Here is a 22,050-nt window from a genome sequence, read left to right as displayed (position 1 = left end):
ACTTTCGGGTCTTTATTGGTAGAGGTCATCTCATTAGCCTTTTTCGGCGAGGTGAGGTGTTACAGTTTACTAGGACTCGGCACATTGAACGCCGAGTTGTTTTATGATTGGATACTCACAAGTAAGCTTTATAGTTCGGCATTCTAACGGTCGAACCACATTTACCATCAAGACATATATCTGTTTTGAGTATATGTACCCTTATACTCTGGTGTCGATTCGGTGTGCTTATACCTTTACAAATATAATCACTGTGAACGAATCCTGCGCCGACGATTTGTGAATTTCGCAAAATTAACAGCCTTGTCTTCAGGCTCTAGAACCCAAAGGCTGAGACGTGTTCCTTCCTCGGCCTCAGTCGCAAGATCGAGAAGTCAGCTGCGTGCTTAATGCAACATCAACACATTTTACACCTCGCCCAAGCTTGGCCGACAAGTTGGCACACCCCGTATCAACTGAAGGACATAGTCAACTCATTAGTTACTCGGCCTGCGTGCCACGTAGGCTTGGTAGTTTTTAGGGTCAACACATACTAAAATCTAAGATCTAGAATTTAAATTTTAATGCTTAATGAGCAAACATTTATCTATTGAATGAGCTAGTAGGAAGTCAAAAACGGTTGTACATATGAGAAGGTGTTGGAAGAAATTGTTGAAGGTAGTTCATCAATTTTACAATTTCTGCACTTATGAGTTCATCTATGCATTTTCTTTACGGTGATCAGTGTTAACAACATACATACTACACGGAGAAATATGATGTAAGTAAGGCCCTCTATGTCACAAACTATGAATTCCAGAATTCAGATAATTATTTCTTACATGCATTGAAAACACTAAGAGTCTAATTTATATGTTAACTGGTAGTTAATGCAAGAGAGCTTTCTAAGCAGTTTGGATGTTCGGAAAGCCTTTACTAAAATGTCTCATTAAAGATTCGTGGAATAGGTAGTAAAGAATAAGAAATAGGGTTTGCTTGATAACTGTTTTGTTTTTAATTAGAAAATTAAAGGGGAAAAGAAAGAGAGAAAGGAAACTGAGTAGCCAGATGATAGTTGTGACTGGTTTTTTCGTTTGGGAATGAGTACTATATATGTTTGTGTGTGTGTGTGTACGTGGATAGATAATATTGATTTGAATTGATTTATTTGCTATTTTGCTATTTATATCCCTACACCAACCAACCCTTTCCCTCCATATATGCTATTATCTCGAATGCTTTGCCGTAGCTGTATATTCATATAAGTTCACTAGATTTGGTGTTTTGGTTTGGTTTTGGATTTTTTCCCAAAAATAGATAAACTTAATTTATCCCTGTGTGTGTGTGTGTGTGTGTGTGTGTGTGTGTGTGTGTATTACTGATCTATTGGCGGACCAGCTATTTAGGATTCATATCAAGGAAAATGTTAAATATTTGACTATTCTTTGTCTATTACTGATCTATTGGCGGATCAGCTGTAACATCCCACATCGCCTAGGGGAGTGATCCTTAAATGTATATTCCCATCCCTACTTAGCACGAGGCATTTTGGGAGCTCATTGGCTTCGGGTTTCATAAGAACTTCGAAGTTAAGCGAAAAGGAGGCCAGAGCACTCCCAGGATGGGTGACCCACTGGGAAGTTGCTCGTGAGTTCCCAAAAACAAAACCGTGAAGGAATGGTAAGCCCAAAGCGGACAATATCGTGCTACAATGGTGGAACAGGCCCGGGAAGTGATCCGCCCAGGCTGGGATGTGACAAATGGTATCAGAGCCTAGGTTTAGCAGTCCTGTATAATTCTTGAATATCAGAACTATGCTGCCTCGTAGAGAGCCCCGTCAATCAGCTGAATCTAGTTTCCCTGATATTGCTCAATTAGGGGAAGCTATAGTTTCTACCATTCAGATAGCATTCCGTACTCCCCAGATGACACCTCTTGAGACAGTTCATAATCTGAAGTTAACTCACTTCATTGGAAATGAAGGTCATGAGGGGGTAGAAAAATGGCTGAATCATGTGGAGAAGACCTTTTAGGTGATGCAAAGTAAAAGGGAATCTTTCTTCTGATAGGTGGGTCGAGACGACTACCTGGTTTTTGGGAGAACAACCTGTATCTTGGTGGAGACAGGAGTCTTACCAGTTGATCCCAGCAGAGATTGTGGACTGGGGAGTGTTTAAGGAGCTGTTTCGGAAAAGGTTCATTCCTCCTGCGTATATTGATAGTAATAAACAGGAGTTTACTCATCTGAGGCAAGGAAAGATGTCCGCTAATGAGTATTACAGGATGTTTATTGATCTATCGAGATATGATCCAAAGGTTGCTGCTAATCCGGTAGAGATGCTTCACCATTTCAATTTAGGTACTAAGAAAAAATGACGTTCCATAGCGACATCGACTCATTGTGCCTCTTACCAGGAGTTTTATGAGATTCTACTGAGGATTGAGGTCTCAGAGAACATACCTAGTGAAAGTGAGGATGAGGAAGGAAATAATGGGGGGCTAGAGATGAGATGACAAAGGAAAAGGGTAAGCATTTCAGGGACCCCGTAATACCCAGAACTTTAAGAGGAGTGATGGGAGTTCCAGCTCTTCTAGCGGAGGATTGAGTACTAATATGCAGAGGAGAGGTGGTAGATTTACTGGAGGCCCTAGGTTCCAGAGGCATAGAGATTTTGGTGGTTTAGGTGGATCCGATGCTCCCTTATGCCGCAGATGTAATATTAGGCATTTTAGGGAGTGTAGGAGAGGCAACAATGGATGCTTCACTTGTGGTCAAATGGGTCATAGGGCTGCTCAATGCTTTTAGAGTCAGCAGAGACCCCAGCAGCTGGAGGATCTATGTCCTATCAGCCATATTCAGCTGGAGGATCTCAGTGGTACCAAAGGGGACAGCCCCAGCAGGGAGAGATTGCTATTAGTAGTGCAGGGTCTTCGAGGTAGTTGGGTCAGCAGACGCAGGGGACGTGGTGTTCATGCCAACAGAGGTCGTGATGGACGACAACAAAATCAGGGTGGCGCAGCGGAAGCGTGGTGGACCCGGGCCGGGATGTGACAAATGGTATCAGAGCCAATCCCTGGCTGGAAGTGTGCCAATGAGGACATCGGGCCCCTAAGTGGGGTGGATTGTAACATCCCACATCGCCTAGGAGAGTGATCCTTAAATGTATATTCCCATCCCTACCTAGCACGAGGCCTTTTAGGAGCTCACTGGCTCCGGGTTCCATAGTAACTCGGAAGTTAAGCGAAAAGAAGGCCAGAGCACTCCCAGGATGGGTGACCCACTGGGAAGTTGCTCATGACTTCCCAAAAACAAAACTGTAAGGGAATGCTAAGCCCAAAGTGGACAATATCGTGCTACAGTGGTGGAGCAGGCCCGGGAAGTGATCCGCCCCAGGTCGGGATGTGACATCAGCTATTTAGGATTGATTCCTTATGTTTTTTTACAAACATTTGATAGCTTTTAAATGCAAAACATAAACAAAAACATGTTGGTGTTGGTGGATTATGTATATTATGTGCCATGTAATATACTCTAATAAATTGACTAAAAGTAGTGGAATGCAACTTTTTTATTTATTGTTTTTGTAGATGTCGAACTTAATTTCAAACTACCAGGCAACTAGTAGGGTTAGTCAGACACCTTCTCTAGCAAGTAGTGTTGCTACCACCTCCTAACCTGATATGGGCACGACAGGTGTGTCTCCGGTCATGCCTTTCAGTCCAACGGTGTCTCCGGCTCCTACGTCATCGACTTCTTCGATGACCCATCCTCTACTAAGCGCCCGACGAACTCATCGACGGCCTCAGAGTTATGAGGAGGCTGAGCAGTCTAGTGAGGCTTCCTCTGTCCATTAAGAGGGGTCCCAAATAGGTAATGCATCTTTCTCACAGTATTTTCAATTTAACAATTTGGAATTTAGATTATAATTGTTTTAAAGTCCCTAATTGGTATAAAGTGTTTGAATTGTTTTAGGGGAGGTTATGCTGAATTTTCAGTAGAAAATATCATTCCTCTTATGTTTGCCTTGTTTATTTTGTAGTTAAAAAAAAAAAGGGGGGGGGGGGGCCATGCAGACTTCTGAAGATGTCACAGACCACTCGTACCCCAACTGAGAAGATCACCATTACATGGGATCCTCGACATTGTGCAGCTGCAACAAATGATCAGCACAGTTCATTGGCCAACGACATTGGCTCGGTTATTAGGAATCATTGCCCGCACCTGTGGGAGTCACTGATAGCTATCCCACATGAAGTCAAGGAAGCCGTTCTTCATGAATTACCGGTAAGTATTTACAACCTCAAATACTAAATTTTTATTAAAGTATACAAATATTATAAATTTTAACTACTATTTATGTGTTGAGTTTTGCAACATCACTATGAGCTCACAAACCTCAATGCCAATCAAAACCAGTACATCAACGAGCTTTGCGCCGACATGTTCACTTAGTGGAAAAGTGACCTCCAAAAGCATTATGAGAAATATGACGGTCCGAAGGTCGTTCTAGCAGTTAGGTGCCCTAAAAAGTTGGTGGACCACCGGGATGAATGGTAGTGCTTGTGTGACCATTTTTAAGATTAGAAATACCTCGTAAGTATAATATATATTCAATAATATTTAATCAAAATTTGTGTATTTTTAAATAACATTTTAATTTTTTCATTAATTTGTTATAAATATATAAACTAATACATTTTTTTAACTCAACAGAAAAAAGTGAAGGCAAACTCGATCAATCGATCGAAGAAGAAACCTCTTCATCACTTCGGCTCAAGATGCTTCTTTTATAGGTTGGAGGTGCGACGTAAGGTAACAGTATATTTATTTTAAGTTTTGATTCTTTTTACTCTATTACACAATTGGTAATCTATGTGTTAATATATATATTTTTTTCATTCAGGGGGGTAGCTTCATGTAAGTTATTTCATTTTTTAATATTCAATTAGTATTAATATTAATTACATGTATATTAAAATTAATTTGTTTGTTTTCATTTTTCTAGTCCACCATGATGGAGAAAGACCAGACCATTCTTGAGGAGGTGGCTTCCTAGCTTCTCCCTAGAGACCCTAATCAAGGAGGTGTTTTCCCCTAAGGATGCAGGTTTTTAGATCATGATAGACACACTCGATTAGGCCATCGGTCGTAGGCAGGGGAATGCTCACCAGGGGCTTGGTAAAGCCCGCCTTCAGGACCCTTCTGCCTCCTTCTCCAGGTAGAGAACATAAGAGATTGAACCGCTGACATCTGAAGTGGTGGACCTAAAGGAGAAAATTGTCGCCTAACAGTCTCAGCTTGCGTCCTAAAGCAATTTGATGAACCAAATTCGTCTCGCCCTTCAAATCTCTAGCATTCGGTTCCCCGACGTTGAACTAACTTCAACAACAACCACCCAACCCCCCGCCGCAGCAGCTACAACCTCCCAGCCCCCCAACACAACAGCAACACCACCAGCAGGCGATTGTGACGTGGACGACTACATATTGTAGATTTTTTTAATTATTGCAAATTTTAGAATATTTCTTTCCGTTGTATGTACATTTTCAATAATTTTTTATCCAATATTCTTCTTTACATTTTCTGTTTTTAATTTCATTAAATTAATTAAAGTTACATAAAACAATATTATCAACATTTAAAAGGAAAAAATAATAAAAAAATAAAAAAATAATTTTAAAATCTTACTACGATGGCCTTTATGTCCATCACGCAAAGGTCACCATGTCGAACCCCAGTTTCGTCGCTCAGAGGATCACACGCAACGAACACTCATTTATAGGTCTTTGTTTTTCGCAAGAACCACCAATTCCGTCGCGCAACATTCATTTCACTCAACGAAGAACTTTCCTCCGTCGCGTAATGTCTGACGTCACGAGCTTTGCGCGACAGAATTTGCGCAACGTCCTTTTCGCCGCCCAATGTTTTCGGTGACCGTATTTACCTTTGCACGACAACTATCGCTTCCTCGCCCAAGCAGTTATGCTTAGTAGTGTTTAACTATCAACAAATTTAAGCCTTTGTAATGCCCTACGTTTGGAATACAAATAATTATCTTTTCCTCAACGATTCTACTTTAACATTCGTTTTATTAGACTTAGCCACATTACCTAAAGCAACGTTAAAAAAAATCTTCCTTCTACACCTGATGTGCAAACCCTGATCTATTTATAATTTAGATTAATTTGGTACATATAGACTAAAATTTGTGTAAAAAACAATTACATTGTTATAAGAACTATGGCCTTTTATGTGAATATATATATATATATATATATATATATATATATATATATATGCCGCCTCATTTACATATAAAAATGTGAATAATAAGTCAAACATGCTTAAAACCCAAATATTCTTTTAAAAGCAAAAGTTAAATGTGCTCGAAAAAGAAACCCTAATGTGCATAGAAAAATGTATGACGGAGAACTTAGTCAACAAAAATAGGAATTTGGTTTATGGTGCCTCTTAAGTTGGAAATTTCAACTTTGTATTTTGGGTATGGAGTTACCTCATTTTATGGAGACCGATCTTCTTTAATCTGGACAAAAACCCTATATAATAAGCCTTGCATGGTTATTGTTCTTTGCATTAGCATCTAAGATCTCTCTTATAGTACATAAGCACACACATAAAAACACACGGATCAAGCACACACTCACATACACACAGATTCAAATGGAGCGTTCAATGCGTCTTGTTTCAGCCGCCTTCGTTCTTGTCCTGCTTTTGGCGTCTACCGGTAATTATACCTCTTTTTAATAATTAAATTTTTATGATGTTTCGAATAAAGCATCTTATTCAACAAAAAAAATTGATCTTTAGATATGGGGCCAATGGGCATTGAGGCAAAGACTGAATCAAGCAAGGCAGTTGAGGGAAAGATCTGCGAGGTTCCGAGCACCCTGTTCAAGGGGTTGTGCATTTCGTCTAACAACTGTAAACACACCTGCAGAAAGGAGCAATTCACCAGAGGCAAATGTATTGGCGATGGCTTCACTCGTAAATGCGTCTGCACCAAAAAGTGCTAATTATTTTGTTAAAAAGAAATGTTATCTTTGTAGAGATCGTGCTTGTCTAATGCGATGGCCAGATATGGTCATGTATCCACATGGTTGCTTTTGCTAATAAATTGAATGACCCTACATGGATCATTATTCATATGTCTAGTTAGGGCTGGTTCGGTATGGGATACCGAACCAAAAATGGCATATCAAATCCCGAACCGAAAATTTTCGGGACGTAAATCTCATGACCGATCCCGAACCGAAATTTCGGGATTCCCGAAATATTTTCGGTATTTCGGAATTTCCCGAAACCGAACATCATCAGAATCCAAATCGTCTTAGATTAATATTGAAATCATCCGAACCTGCATTAATCCAAATTGAAATCAGAGACATAGTGATAGTGAATCAGTGAAAGATTTATGGTCGAGAAAGAAGCAAAGTGAAGAGAGGGACCTCCTCCTGACCCGAGCCCCCAATTCGAAACCCTAAGCCCCAATTCAAAAACCTAACCTCAATTCGAAATCCCACACACACAGAGAATCACTGGAGAGAACCGGAGGTGGGGATGAAGCCATGAGGTGTGGTGGTGGCCGGAGTGGAGATAGTTCGTCGGAGTCAGATTGCTAGACGGTGGGTGGCTGCTGAGCTTCAAATCCGAGAAAGAGAGGGAGAGTCTGAGACTGAGTGAAGGCAGATGAGAGGCGAAATGAAATGAGAGAGAGTGAGTAGGGATGTTTGGCTTGGTTTTGGATTGGGTGGAAGGAAGGGTTAGGTGGTTTCTGGGTTGTAGAGAGAGAGTGAGAGAGAGAGAATACGAGAGAGATGAGACAGAAAAAATGAGAGGGATAAAGGATTAGGTAGGTTATGAGTTGTAGAGAGAGACGAGACAGAAAATAAGAGAGAGATGAAGGGTTAGGTTATGGGTTGTAGATAGAGGGAGTCTGGGAGATAATCAAGAGAGATGACTGATGAGACAGAAAATAGGGAAGAGAGAGAGACGGCTCTGTCTTCAGAAAGCAAACACCCTTGCCTTGCGTGACCCATCCCTTCCCATGTGCTTGATGCAACGTTTGTCAGCACCACACCACACACACACTGACATATATACATATATATACACACACACACACTGACACATATACATATACACACACACACACACACACACACACACACATTCCAACACACACACACACACATATATATAATATACCCAATATAATATTAATAAAGTTCGGTTCGGGATCGGGAATACCGAATATTTCAAATTGTAAGACCGAATCTCATACCAAACAATTCGGGATCGGTTCGGTTTCGGTACTAAAATTTTCGGGATTTTTGGTTCGGTATTTTTTCAATTTGGTTTCGGTATGGTTTGGGATTTCGGTATTTTTTTCCAGCCCTATGTCTAGTGTAGTGTTTTCACCGCGCCTTACGTACTTTTAATTGCCTATTATCCCGAAATGCTAATAACAATATTATTTTTTATCCGTTTTGACAAGGCATTTTGTTGAAAAAATTCACTTAACGTACTTGGATTCAACACATTACTTTAATTTGTGTCACAAAGATTTATTTTAGTCACATTGTCAATTTCAGATATACTTTTTTTATCAGCAGCTTCTGTTGTATTAAGTTATTTTGGCTTTTAAACCAGTAGTAATATATGTAAGACAAGGTGAGGTTGAAGCACAAGAAAAAAAATTAGGAAAAGGTTCGAAATTGCCAAATCAACTTTTAAACAAAGACTTAACTGTTTATTTATTTTATTTTAGAAGAAATGGTCCTTAAAGATTAATATTTTCTTGATAACATTTTAAAAGACTCTTCCACATTTCTTTTTCTTAAAACACTTTCAAATTTTTCTCTCACGTTTCTGCAAAGTATACGTGGTATTACCAAGGACAGGAGCCATCTTGGGCCAAAGGGGTGGATGCCCTAACTCAATTTTTTGTGAAAAAACTGTACATATTGCATATAATAATTTGACGTGATAAAGCATTTTCAACTATGAAACTTCTAAAATTGAGAAATTGTAAGAAAATTAATGGATGAATGATAACATGGTTTTTTTAGGGGTGTGCTATCCACACATCCCTTTTTACTTCTCACACACCCCTTGTTAATTTATATACGTTGATCTTCTTCAATTCATTTGATCCGACGGCCGAAAACCAAAAAGATGTGGGAGAAGTAAAAAGGCGTGTGTGGATATCACACCCCTATTTTTATAGAAAGAGATATTTGATGGTATTAGTAATGAAATTATTACGCAACGCCCTTTCAAAACTTGAAAATGCGTCGTGATTGTGAGAGGATATTGTAATATGTTGTACGAAATATTTTACAAATTAATATATGTGCTTTGTTAGTAAATTCTTAAGCTTTTTAATTTATGACTTTATTTGTCACAGCCCGTTCCGGGATTCTTTATTTCAGGGACGTGAAATTATGGAATTACCCTTTACGGGTATTAAGGTATGTGTGTGTGACGCATTATTTGGACTAAATTCATATATTTCAACTTTTGGAAATATTTTAAGTTGGAGTAAAATTGGGTTGTAATTTATGTGGTTAGGAAATAGGGATGGAATGGTTTTGAGGGACCACACACATACACGGGACACCCTGTCCCTTTCCCCGTGCCCTCTATCTCTCTCCCCTTCTCAGTTCCTCCTTTCTCTTCCTCACTCTCGAACGTACGGACCACCACCATATAACCCTGAAACTTCATGGATCGAGGGTTTTGAAGGCACCATCGTGCTTGTGAGGACTCCACGAACTCAACCATACCATTTTCAGGTAAGGATAGCTTCGTATTCACGTTGAAACAGTAAAACCGATTTGGGGGTACTATTCATGCGAACTTTAAAACTTGTGTTTTTGGAAATTTAAAGCTTGTAGGAAGCTTAAGGGAGTCCTCACGAGTCTAGGAGTACTTCGTTGGTAGAATTTGGACGTCGGAGGACCGAGATCGGAGTTTTTCAAAATTGGCCGGATTTTCGTGCTTCCTCAGGTAAACTCTAGTGGATTTTGGACCTTGAAACTAGTCTATTGTGATTCTACATGTTGAGGGCTTCCAATTCATATATTATACGAAGAAAATGGTTGAGAAACGAAGGAGAACGAAGCATTTGAAAATTCCCCAGTTTTCCGGCCACCGGAAAAACTAGTCCGGCGAACTCGCGAGGAAGAAGGTGCGCGTGGGCGCGCGTGGACCCGTGCTTTCCCTGGCTCATGGGGGCGCGTGCCACATCAAAAAATTATTTTAAAAATTTGTCGACGTTCGTGACGTCGAGTAGGTCAATGTGGTATATTTATATACCCAAATTGAGCACTGTATGAGAAGTTATTAAGGATTGTTGATTAGGTGTTTAAGTAACGTTTTATAGTTTTCGCATTTAGGTGAAAATGTGAATTGACGATCCGACCGTTGGATCGTCACCAAACTTTGATACGTTGTAATACGTAATATTTGAGGATTATAGGAACTTACGGATTGGGAATCCGATTTACGGATCTTCCGGAATTGGAGTTGTAAGTTCATAAAATAGAATGTAAACCGTCACTTAGTTTTGTTAATTGACGGAGATCCGACCGTTGGATGGTAATGAAATTTTAGGATGTCCTGGAGATATATTATGGACCTCTGGAAGTTATGGATTTAAAATCTGAGTGGCAGATCTTCCGGATCAAACTACGTAATGACGTATTTTATATAAGTTATATATTCTATCGATATGAATTCTGAGGTTGGATTTGATTACTGTTCTAGGCGGCGATCGTCATGACGCCTTGATGTGTGGTGCTAGGGAGTTGTTGGACGAACTCCAGGTGAGTGGGCAGTTTTGATTTCGTATTACCTATATACAGTTATTTTTCCCAGAAAATACGTTTTTATGAAAGTTATGAATTTATTTGCCATGCATAAAATTATTGAGATATTTAGTTTGATTATTGATGCATACATATGTGAATTGACGCGGTGGACGCTCAGGTGAGTTTATTTATTATTCAGCTGAGTTATTTATATGAATTGCATTGAAAGTTCATAACCTGCACCTAGGTGATAGTGCTTATATTGTTATTCACCACACTGCACGCTCGTCTTGGATCCAAGTAGGTGGATGTCGTACAGACCATGTGAGGGTTCCGACATGCTAGTTGTACAGATCACTAGATGTGATTCCAACTAGTGGGTGACCTTAGTTATGCGCGCCGATGATTGATGAGAGAAGCACTAGAGCGTATTCATACACCTGTCATCGTACAGACTACTATATGTAGTTCCGAGTGACGTGCAGAGTTGAACCGTACAGGTCACCGAGGTGACTCCGGTTGGATTGGATGTTGAGCTTTAGAATCAGCCGTAGAGGACCACTTCAGGGTCTTCGGTTGATTTATTTTCACCTGATTTATAGTGATGCATCTATATTATGTTTTTGGACACTTGGCATGGCATATTTTTCTGAAAAGTGTTAAAGGATAGTGATTTGAGATATTTGCTTATATATATGTTTATATATATGCTATTTTCTGGAAAAGTATACAGATTTTACAGCGAGGGGTTAGAAATGTTTTAAATGAAAGATTTTCGAAAAGCTTTGTTTTGCTGACCCACTCAATTTTGTTTTTCGCCCCTCCAGGTTTAAGTTAGCAGAGCTTTGGTGGCCACGAGGAACCCAACAGCGTTCTGACAGAATTCACAAAAGTAAGACTCACCCTCGGGGGTTTCCATTTAGTAATTGTATTTTAAGAGCTTCCGAACTGTGTAAATGGTTACGTCACTCTCACGTGACGGCCAGCACGCCCTCCTTCGGGACGGGGTGTGTCATTATTTTTTAAGATGTCCCGATTCATATGGATCTCAGATTTCTCCCAGTTGTATTGCTATAGTATCATTCTAGGTTACCCTAAGTTTGAAATCTTAAGTGTAAACTTGTTACAGATATATAAAAAGTGTTCCATGTGTTTTCTCCCAACTATCTGCTTCTTCTTGCTCAATGTTGTTACTAACTTCATATATATATTACATATATATATATTACGATTACTAACTTCATATATATATATATATATATATATATATATATATATATTACGATAATAACCATGCATAGTAACCATATTTTATTTGGAATAATTGTTTAAAGAGACGAGAGTTGCCGAGTGTAGGACCTACGAGTCTGAGAGTAACCGCTTCAATGGAACATGCGTGAGTAAAAGTAACTGTGCAGTTGTTTGCCAGACTAAGGGCTTTTCCCGGTGGTTGGTGCTAGGGTTTACTAGACTTGACATTCATGCCGTGTTTTTCGTGTTCGTATCGTTGTCGTGTCATACCCAATATCTTAACGGGTCGTGTCATGTAACACCTGTTAAAATAAACGGGTAAAATGACCCAACCCGATAATATTAACAGGTAATATGACTCGACCCGTTACCTGTTAAGAAAAATATATTTTAAACCAATAAATAATCAAATGAAAAACATAATACTAAATAAGTATATACATACCATATTGTCACATCTAACACATAAAAATGCATTTGTCTTTTAAGTATATTTTCACTTACCTAAAGTCTTTAATAGTTTTTTAATTAATGTAGAAGTGTAAAAAAATATAGAAAAATATATAAACGCTCGTAATGACAAGCTTTACAGCTTCATGAAGAGCTTAACTTCAAAATTTGCCACTATAATCATATAAATCATAAATCAAAATTTAACCATTGATTGTTGTTTACATTTACACTTCATTGTTCTCATCAAATTTTGTTTTTTCAGATTTTCATTTTTGAAAACTTGATCTATTAGAGGATGCAGGAAGATGAACGGTTTGGATCGTTGATATTATATTCCAAGTTTTACGGTTAGTGAAAATATTGTTTGATGTTTATAAAGTTTCTACGAATTATATGACATCGACTCATATTTCAGTTAACCGTAAATATCGAAACATGATATCAAAGATCTGAACAATTCATCTTCTTACATTTGCCAGATGATCACGTTTTCAAAAATGAAAATTTTAAAAATGAAATTCAGTAAGAAGAATAAAGCGTAAATGGCAATCGATGGTTAAATATAAATTTAAGGTTTATGAATTATAGTGTTGGATTTCGAAGCTTACCCCTTCAAGAAAGTTGTAAAGTTTGTCACTATGAGTGATTGTATATATTTTTTTACATCTTTTACACTTCTACAATAATAATTATTAATTTTATTAATTTTTCCCTCAAATAAAAAACATTATTCATGAAGGTTTGGAGGATTTTAAAAATCTAAACGATAATGTAAGTGTAACCATTATCTACTCGTGGAGGAATAATGATGAATCATGAGTGTTTATATATTCTTTCACATTTTTCATACTTGTATGTATGTCTTCTTAGTTCTTGCCTATACAAATACTATATTAGTTTATTTTAATTCTGGACAACAACATGTTAAGTAAAATTTATCCTAGTAATGATAATTAGGAACTCTCATAATAAAAATAAATAAGGACTAAAACTCTTTTTTATAACTTATATAGAATAATAATACAAAACTATATATTTAATATAGAATATATTGTATATATTAATATGACTATTGTATTTTATAATAAATCTTTTAGTAATTAAACTTTAAAATTATCAAAATAAATGTTTTCTTAACGGGTTGAAATGGGTTACCCACGTGTTAGCCGCATGTATACTATTAACGGGTTCTTAACGGATCACCCGATAATGACCCAATAAGTTATTGTGTTGACCCGAAACCCGTTATTTTCATGTTGTTTTCGTGTCGTGTCAGAAACTGCCAGATCTAGGGTTTACGTCGCAGATGCTTTTGCACAGAAACTGTTAATTAGCTAATTAAGCTAGTGATGATTTGATCACTTATCACTTAATTATTAGTGGGTGCGCGGATGCACGTACTTTGGTACTAGTGTGGAACTAGCTGGAATAATTCACAGTTGGGTTGTTAATTAATATCGTGTCTCTGTTATGTTTTTAATGTTCTTGTTTGTTTAGTATCTCCGTCGTGAGTTACTTTGTACAATATGTCGTACTGCGTAACTTCTTTATGCATTAATCTTAGTTTACTAGTATGAAGTTTCTTGGTTTTCAGCATTTCATACATCAAGTTTTTTTTTTTGTCCTAGTCTGGTACCTAAAGTGATAATTCTGGGACACTGTCATACATTTGTTAAGTTTTCCATTAAAACCTCCGTTAACTGATAATGTGGCACCTACATGAACATTGGCTAGGTGCCACATGTTAATATAGGCCATGTGGATATTATTATTTTTTTAAATAGAAAAACTAACAAAATTAAAAAAATTAAAAAGGGTTAATCTTAGTTTACTACTTTGAAGTTTCTTATTTTTCAACATTTGGTACATCAAGTTTTTTTTGTCCCAGTCTGGTACCTAAAGTCATAATTCTAGGACACTTTCACACATCTATTAAGTTTTCCGTCAAAACCTCCATTAATTGATAATGTTGTGCCCACATGAACAATGTTTGGGTGCCACGTGTTAATTTAGGCACACATGGGTATTTAAAATAGGAAAACTCATTAAAAAGACTTGAAAACTTTGAGTTTTAACCGAAATGACAAAAAGGTGTTGTAAGTGAATAGTACTAGGAGTAACTTTTTAGAGTAAAAATGTCCCTAACATGAATAGTACCAGAAATGTTTCATTAAGACTCCAATTTAAAATTAGGTTAATCTTAGTTTACTACTCTCAAGTTTCTTGGTTTTCAACATTTGGTAGTTCAAGTTTTTTTTCATCCCAAAGTTGTACCTAAAGTCAAAATTTTGAGATAGTTTCATACGTCTGTTATGGTTACTGTTAAGTCAACCGTTAATTGGTGACGTGGCACCCACGTAGACACTAACTAGGCACCACGTGTCAATCTGACCCCACTTCAACATTAAAAAATTTAAAAAATTTAAAAAATTTAAAAATGTACCATTAATCTCCACTTTCTCTCCCTAAACCTCATCTCTCTCCTCCACTTCTCAGCCTCATTCACTCCCTCCAACAACTACCTCATCAGCTACGGCTCATCTTCCAACACCTCCGTCTTCAACCGTGTCTTTTTGACGGACCCGTATAGATCCGAGATGGGCTTCATTTCAATCGTGGACAAAACCTCACCTCTACCGCATGACCAAAACCCATCTTCCCTTCACTCTTCTCCCATTTCGACGTCGTCACCAAGCTCACCCTCAATGTGACCACAGATCCATCAGCGTTGGCAATGAATAAAGGTGGGTTTGGTTGATTGGACGCTCATGGTGATGATTTAACGAGGGGGAAGGCTCAACTGCGATGACGCTTTTATGCTATTCACGCTCGATAAACACGTAGGCTGTGGCGTTCTGGGGTTGAAGATGGAGGACAAGGAGGAAGTGGAGTGGGATTGAAGAGCTTGGAAATTGAAGCCGCCATTGTTGGATTACAGAGAAGGGGGTGAGATCGGGGTTGGTAAAGACACGAAGACTGGTTGATTGTGCCATAGCACACACGCTGTTGCACCTTGCTGGGTTCTCCCTTCCCTCACCGAGGCCATAGACCTCACCTTCGTACGCTGTCTACCGCCCATTTTTCACATGGATTTGGGTCTTGGCCTACAACTCTGTTTGCAGGCATGGCAAATCCTTTTTCTTTTACCTTTCTCGCTTCTTCGAGAACTGAGAGAAGACGAGAGATGGTTGATAAAAGAATAGGTGTTTAGGTGGGGGAGATTTAGTGATATGGTGAGGAATTAGGTGGGGGGGAGTCGGGATGGAGGAATAGGCATTTGGGAAGGGAGGATATGTAAGGGAAGATGGAAGGGAAGATGTACGAAAGAATTTTTTTTAAAAATTTTTTTAATATCCATATGGTTGACACATGAAACCTAGTCATTGTCCACGTAAACACCTTGTTATCAGTTAATGGATGCTTTGACGAAAAACTTAACAAATGTATGAAAGTGTGCTTGAATTATAACTTTTGGTACCAGGCTGGGACCAAAAAAACTTAATATATCAAATGTTGAAAACCAAGAAACTTCAGTGTAATAAACTAATATTAACCCTAAAACAAATTATTTTCTTATCAGATCCAAAAGAAAAAAACTTAAATTCGAGAGAGGGCTTGCTAGAGAGAGGGCTTGCTTCGTATAGAGAGCTTGGAAGATGAGAGTTTGGAGTTGAAGGTGGCGGCGGGCGTGGCGAGCAGGCAAATCAAACACTTGGGTTGTGGCGTTCTGGGGGTGAAAGTGGAGAACAAGGAGGCAGCAGGGTAAGATTGGAGGTCGTGACTCCTACGACGTTGCACGCACACATGTTGTTGCTCTTACACTGTCACACCTTGTTGGGTTCATCCTTCCCCCATCAAGGCCATGTACCTCACCTCCATCCGTTGTCCGCTGCCCATTTTTCAAATGGATTTAGGTCTTGGCCTGCAACTCTGTTTGCAGGCATGACAAATCATTTTGTTTTACTTTCTCGCTTCTTCAATAACTAAGAGAAGACGAGAGAAGGTTAATGGAAGAATAGTGTTTAGGTGGGGGAGATTTAATGCTCTGGTGAGGAATTGGGTGGGGAAGTCGGGAGTCAAGAATGGGTGTTTGGGAAGGGAGGATGTGCAGAGAAGAAAGAGAGTAAGACAAAAGATTTTTTTTTTAATTTTTTTTAAATCACGTGGCCTATATTAACATGTGGCACCCAGTCATTGTCCATGTGAGCGCCACATCATCAATTAACGAGGGTTCTGACGGAAAAACTAACGGATGTATGAAATTGTCCCAGAATTATGATTTTAGGTACCAGACTGAAACGAAAAAAAAAACTTGATGTATGAAATGTTGAAAATCAATAAAATTTAGCACAGTAAATTGTTATTAACCCTTTTATTTAATTAAAGTTGAGTGTTGCAATATTATTTACTATTTGGGCTAATCTCAGTTTACTATTATGAAGTTTCTTGGTTTTCAACAATTCAGTTTGGTACCTAAAGTCATAATTCTAGGACACTTTCAGACATTTGTTAAATTTTCTATTAGAACCTCTATTAATTGATGATAGGGCACCCACATGGCCAATGAATGGGCGCCACGTGAATATTTAAAAATTAAAAAAAAAATCGATTAGAGATGGGTTTTGCTTTTGGTGTTCTTTCTAACCCAAAACCAAAGAAATTATCAAACTCTTTCCCCCATAGGGGCTTTTCAATTTCTTTCTTCCAGGCCTTGACGAATTGAGTCGCGTCTTCAACCTTCATCTTCAACCACCACCTCCATGTTATATCAGTCCCCCACTCCACCCACCGATTCGACTTCCTCCTCATACCAAACCCTAAAATCCTAACCCAATTTTTTGCTCGAATCCCCAAAAGAGGCTTGTGGACTTAGGCTTCGTTCGGTCATCTTAGTTCATATATGCCCAAGATGTTGTTTTTCTACTGCAAAATTAAAGGGACATCGATGATTTGCATGTAGGCCTTTAGATTATCAGCTACTATGATAGACGACGGCGATGAGGATGCATTCCAACTTCGCAATGTGACTAGGGAAGGAAAGGGAGGAACAGAAGAAGAGAAGGTTGGCTGCCCAGGTGGAGAATGTAGTGATGAATCAGGTCCAACGCTGACGCAATCCATGTCCCCAATTCCAGTTGGTTCTTGCCCATGGGACATGGTGAGGATTTTGAAAAGGCGACGACAATAGGAAGGAAAATTAAGAAATGGGGTTTTGGAGAACATGGTAGCTCGGGTGAAGGGGGGAGGAGAAACAAAATAGGGTTTTTAGTTTTATTATTTTGTAATTTTTTTGTAATTTTTTAATATTCACGTGGGCTTATATTGACGCGTGGCACTCAGTTATTATCCACGTGAGTGCCATGTCATCTGTTAACGGAGGTTTTGACAGAAAATTTAACGGATGTATGAAAGTGTCCCAAAATTATGACTTTAGGTACCAAACTGAGACGAAAAAAATCTTCATGTACAAAATGTTGAAAAAAAAAAAAATTAGGGTAGTAAACTTTTGGCTTTTTAGCCAAAATGGTCCTTGAGATTTGCATCACACATCACTTTGGTCCATAAGATTGAAAATCAATATAAATGGTCCATGAGATTGTCCACCATCCATTATTTTGGTCATTCCATTAAAAACTCGATTAAGTGTCTCGGAGCTCTTGGCCGGAAGTTTGGGTAATTTTCAAAGCTTCATAACTCAATCGTTTCATAACCAAACTCGACCCATAATATATTAAAATGAAGATAGGAAAGTGTAGAACAAGATTTTACCTATTTGGAAGTTCAATGGTTGTCGGAGATGGCCGGAAAATAGCCTGAAAAGTGACTGGTCCCCTAAAAAACTGGAAAACTCGCCGGAAATGGGTAAAGTTTAAACATTCATAACTTCTTCAATACTCAACGAAATTAAGTGATTCAGAAACAAATGATACTTCTCAACAAGACAAAGAGAATGGTACCTTTCTTGATGGCTAATTCGCTCTGGTTTGGCCAAAAAAAGGCTCGAAAGTGGCTAACTCGAGACCAACACACAGTTTCAAGCCATTTTTCGGCCAAACCACAGCGATTTAGCCGTCGAGAAAGGTACCATTCCTTTCATCTCATCGAGAACTATGATTTTCAGTTTTGAATTACTTGATTTTATTGAGTAAAGAAAGAAGTTAAGAACGTTTAAAGTTTACCCAATTTCTGGCGAGTTTTCTAGTTTTCTAGTTGACCAGTCATCTTTCAGGCTATATTCCGGCCATCTCTGACAACCATTAGGCTTCTAAATAGGTATAATCTTGTTCTACACTTTCCTATCTTCATTTTGTTATATTATGGGTCGAATTTGGTTAAAAAATGATTGAATTACGAAGCTTTGAAAATTGCCCAAACTTTCGGGCAAGAGCTCCGAGACACTTAACGGAGTTGTTAACGGAAGGACCAAAATAACGGAAGCTGAACATTCTTAGGGACCATTTCTATTGATTTTCAATCTTAGGGACCAAAGTAACGGAAGGTGGACATTCTCAATGACCATTTTGGCTAAAAAGCCTAAGTTTTTTACCTATTTTCTTTTGTCTAATTTCGACCAGTATTTGATTGTTAATTTGTGCATGGACTACTCATAGCCCCAGCAAACTCTACCAGTTTATATCATTCACATGAGGCATAAAAAAGTAATGAAAATTACTAATTGTTTACAAGTTACAGAGATATCGAACAAATTGAAGTCTCAGTCAGACTATCCATAGACTTAGCACTACTGAACTATTACGCCCGATGCATGACAGTCACCACTTGGATTCAAGTTCCAGAAGGGATAATCTATGGACATGACAATTTTAATATATCTCATGCCTGAAGCATAATCAATGTGTAGGTTCCAATGATTCAACTTCCCAAAAGTAGAGATTAAAAATCCAAGCTCTATAACGCTCTAGAGGAGGTTATGATCCAAATGCTCAAACAATTCATCTAATAAGAGATGACTGTCCTAGAAGAGACAATGTAAAGCCCCTGAAGAGGCAAGGATATCCAAAGTAATGAAATACTTATAAATATGCATGCACATGCACATGAGAATTATAGGATCATGAATTCATGATTACCAATGTTAATTTTGGTTTTACAATAGCTACTAAATTCATCAATGAGCTGTGTTGATATTGAGCCACGTTCTTTTGTTCGTTGACAAAAAAGCAAAATTATTGGCCAATATGGAGAAAGGCAATCCCATTACAATTTATTAAGAATGTGAAAAAAATGGACCTATAGTACAATTCGCCAAATGATGTTAAACCCAGAAGGTTACATATGGGCATTTGTAATACAGTAAAATACACTCACATGATATGACAGAAGGTCTCCAATTGAAACTTGAAATTGTAATACACTCCTGGTGACATGATTTTTCATTGTAAAGCTTGTTCATTTTAGTGGAGAATTATATATATGCCCGAAGCATATCTCCACAAGTAAATCCCTCAAGTATACATGGAAGCAAGTTGCTCTGTATAAATTCCAAAGGAGAATGTGTTACGAAGTGTAGAAAATCCCCGAAGGATTTAGATTGCTTGAAGGAAACCCTGGAAAGGTAAAGCATAAATTATGTACTCAATACCAATGAATGGTATAAATTGCCTTAGTGAGTACTATATTTATGATATTGTTGCAACATACTAAATCTCTTGCAAAAGCTAATAATATTAGAATGGGACTCCTGAAGAGTCTAGAAAGAATATAAAGTGTTGAAATGAATATTGTCTTAAGCTGCAAATCGAACAATATGCCAACACAAGTCTTATCCATGATGTTTATGGTATTAAAGAACCATATGGATTGAAGATCATGAGTTGAACACTCAAGTGGTTAATTAATATTTAGACATTGAGAAAAATCATTCATCCTCGTGAGGGAAATGATGAATTGATATTTGGTCTAGGAGTACCATATCCTAGTAAAGTATATGTCTTACTATATTTAGTACAATACACTAAGTCAGATGTTACATTTCCTGTGAAGCACAATATCAACATATGGTATTAGAATGAAGTTTATCTTTTGATAACTCCAGGAAATTATAGACATGTGCTTGTTTTATTCCAAAGAACTCACTAATAGCTATGGTCTTATTGGGCAAGCAAAATTTGAATACCTCTCTAGCTTGCATACAAATCACTCTCAGAAAGGATTTGTATTTACATATGGAAAAAGATCGATCCTACAACGATCAAGGAAGCAACATTCATTGCCACATCTTCATATCTCTCAGAAATAAGGGAGTTTGGTTAAAACCTGTGGCCATTAAAATTTGGAGCGCATGTGAACCACCTTCAGAAGCAAACACTCCAACTATCATGAATGGTATCAGATTGCATCAACTTAGTAATCAACTAGATTGAAGAATTCAAAATTAGGGGGAGATACTCATCAGGGGGATTATCCAAAACAGATCAAGTTTTTAACAAGGCAACCGAAATTGACATATGGTCATCCAAGGGGGAGTGTTGTAATGTAATATGTGGATAGCCCACATGAATAGTTTGTTACTATTCATCCAAAGAAAAATCAAATAGGTTATCATTCATATGAAGAAAGTTTGTAAAGCAAATAGTATTGCTACAGTAACCTTTTTCCTATAAAATGAGAACATACGGAGGAAGGAAAGAGGTGTAAAAGAAAAGAAGAGAGAGGAGAGGAAGAAGAGAAATAAGAGAGATATAGAATAAAATACCAATGAGTTGGGCTAGAGAGAAGAGAGAAAATAGTGAGGGTTATCTTTGTACTTCTATTATTTCACATAATAAAAGAAAGTACTATTGCTGCCCCAAGGACATAGGCACACTTGCCGAACCTCGTAAATAGTATGTCTCATTTACTTTATGTTCCACTGCACACATACCATCGATTTTACAACACTGATCTATTCTTTGGTTGATATATGGAGGTCTAGTATGTCTTATATAATAACATCGAAAATTAGCTGACCCATTAAGCTATTAGAATCAGATTGTAAACACGGAAATTCCTGCGATGAATGAGACAAGAACACGTGTACAAAATAATATTTGTATTAATGATTTAGGGGTTACAATCTCTTCTACAAATTTATCCTCTGATTCTATCTTCGAAACGTGTAGATGTAGTGTTGTTGATCCAAGGGCCGTTGAGGCTTGATCTTGGACGAACAGTTGATGAATGATGAACACCTTCTTCAAGGGCCGTCAGGGCTTGATCTTGAATTGGTGGAAGTTCTTCAAGAGGGGCGTTAGGGCTTGATCTTGAAGGAGGATTTCACGAAGAACGAAGAGGGCTTTCTTGATCCTTCGGGATTTGCTTGAGAGCTTCAGAGTTTCGAGGCTTCGAGGCTTCAAGGCTTTGGTGTGGTGTGAATTCTCTTCCAATTTGGGAGTAGAGAAAATGTATGCCCAAAATCCCCCCTTTGATTCTTTGATGGAGGAGCCTATTTATAGGCTTTGGGAATGAATCACCACCATCCATTTGTTTTGGTGGATGTTGTAGGTGAATTTGGGTGGATGTTGTAGGTGAATT

The 22,050-nt window shown here is 38.1% G+C and overlaps 1 long non-coding RNA gene and 1 pseudogene across 1 annotated transcript; both read right to left on the bottom strand.

The window, feature by feature from the left end:
- The window catches only part of LOC103450106 (peroxidase 21-like), a 64,772-nt pseudogene that overhangs the window by 24,408 nt on the left and 18,314 nt on the right, over positions 1 to 22,050 (bottom strand).
- On the bottom strand, positions 7,155 to 7,841 carry LOC139190206 (uncharacterized). The gene is made up of 2 exons (XR_011574289.1): positions 7,504 to 7,841; positions 7,155 to 7,355 (listed from the first exon to the last, which is right to left on the bottom strand). It is a non-coding gene; the product is annotated as an uncharacterized lncRNA (long non-coding RNA).

This window comes from Malus domestica, chromosome 12 (genome assembly GCF_042453785.1).
Source record: "Malus domestica chromosome 12, GDT2T_hap1".
Lineage (NCBI taxonomy): Eukaryota > Viridiplantae > Streptophyta > Magnoliopsida > Rosales > Rosaceae > Malus > Malus domestica.
The sequence above is the reverse complement of the archived record's forward strand: the minus strand, read 5'-3'. Positions and strand labels throughout refer to the sequence as shown.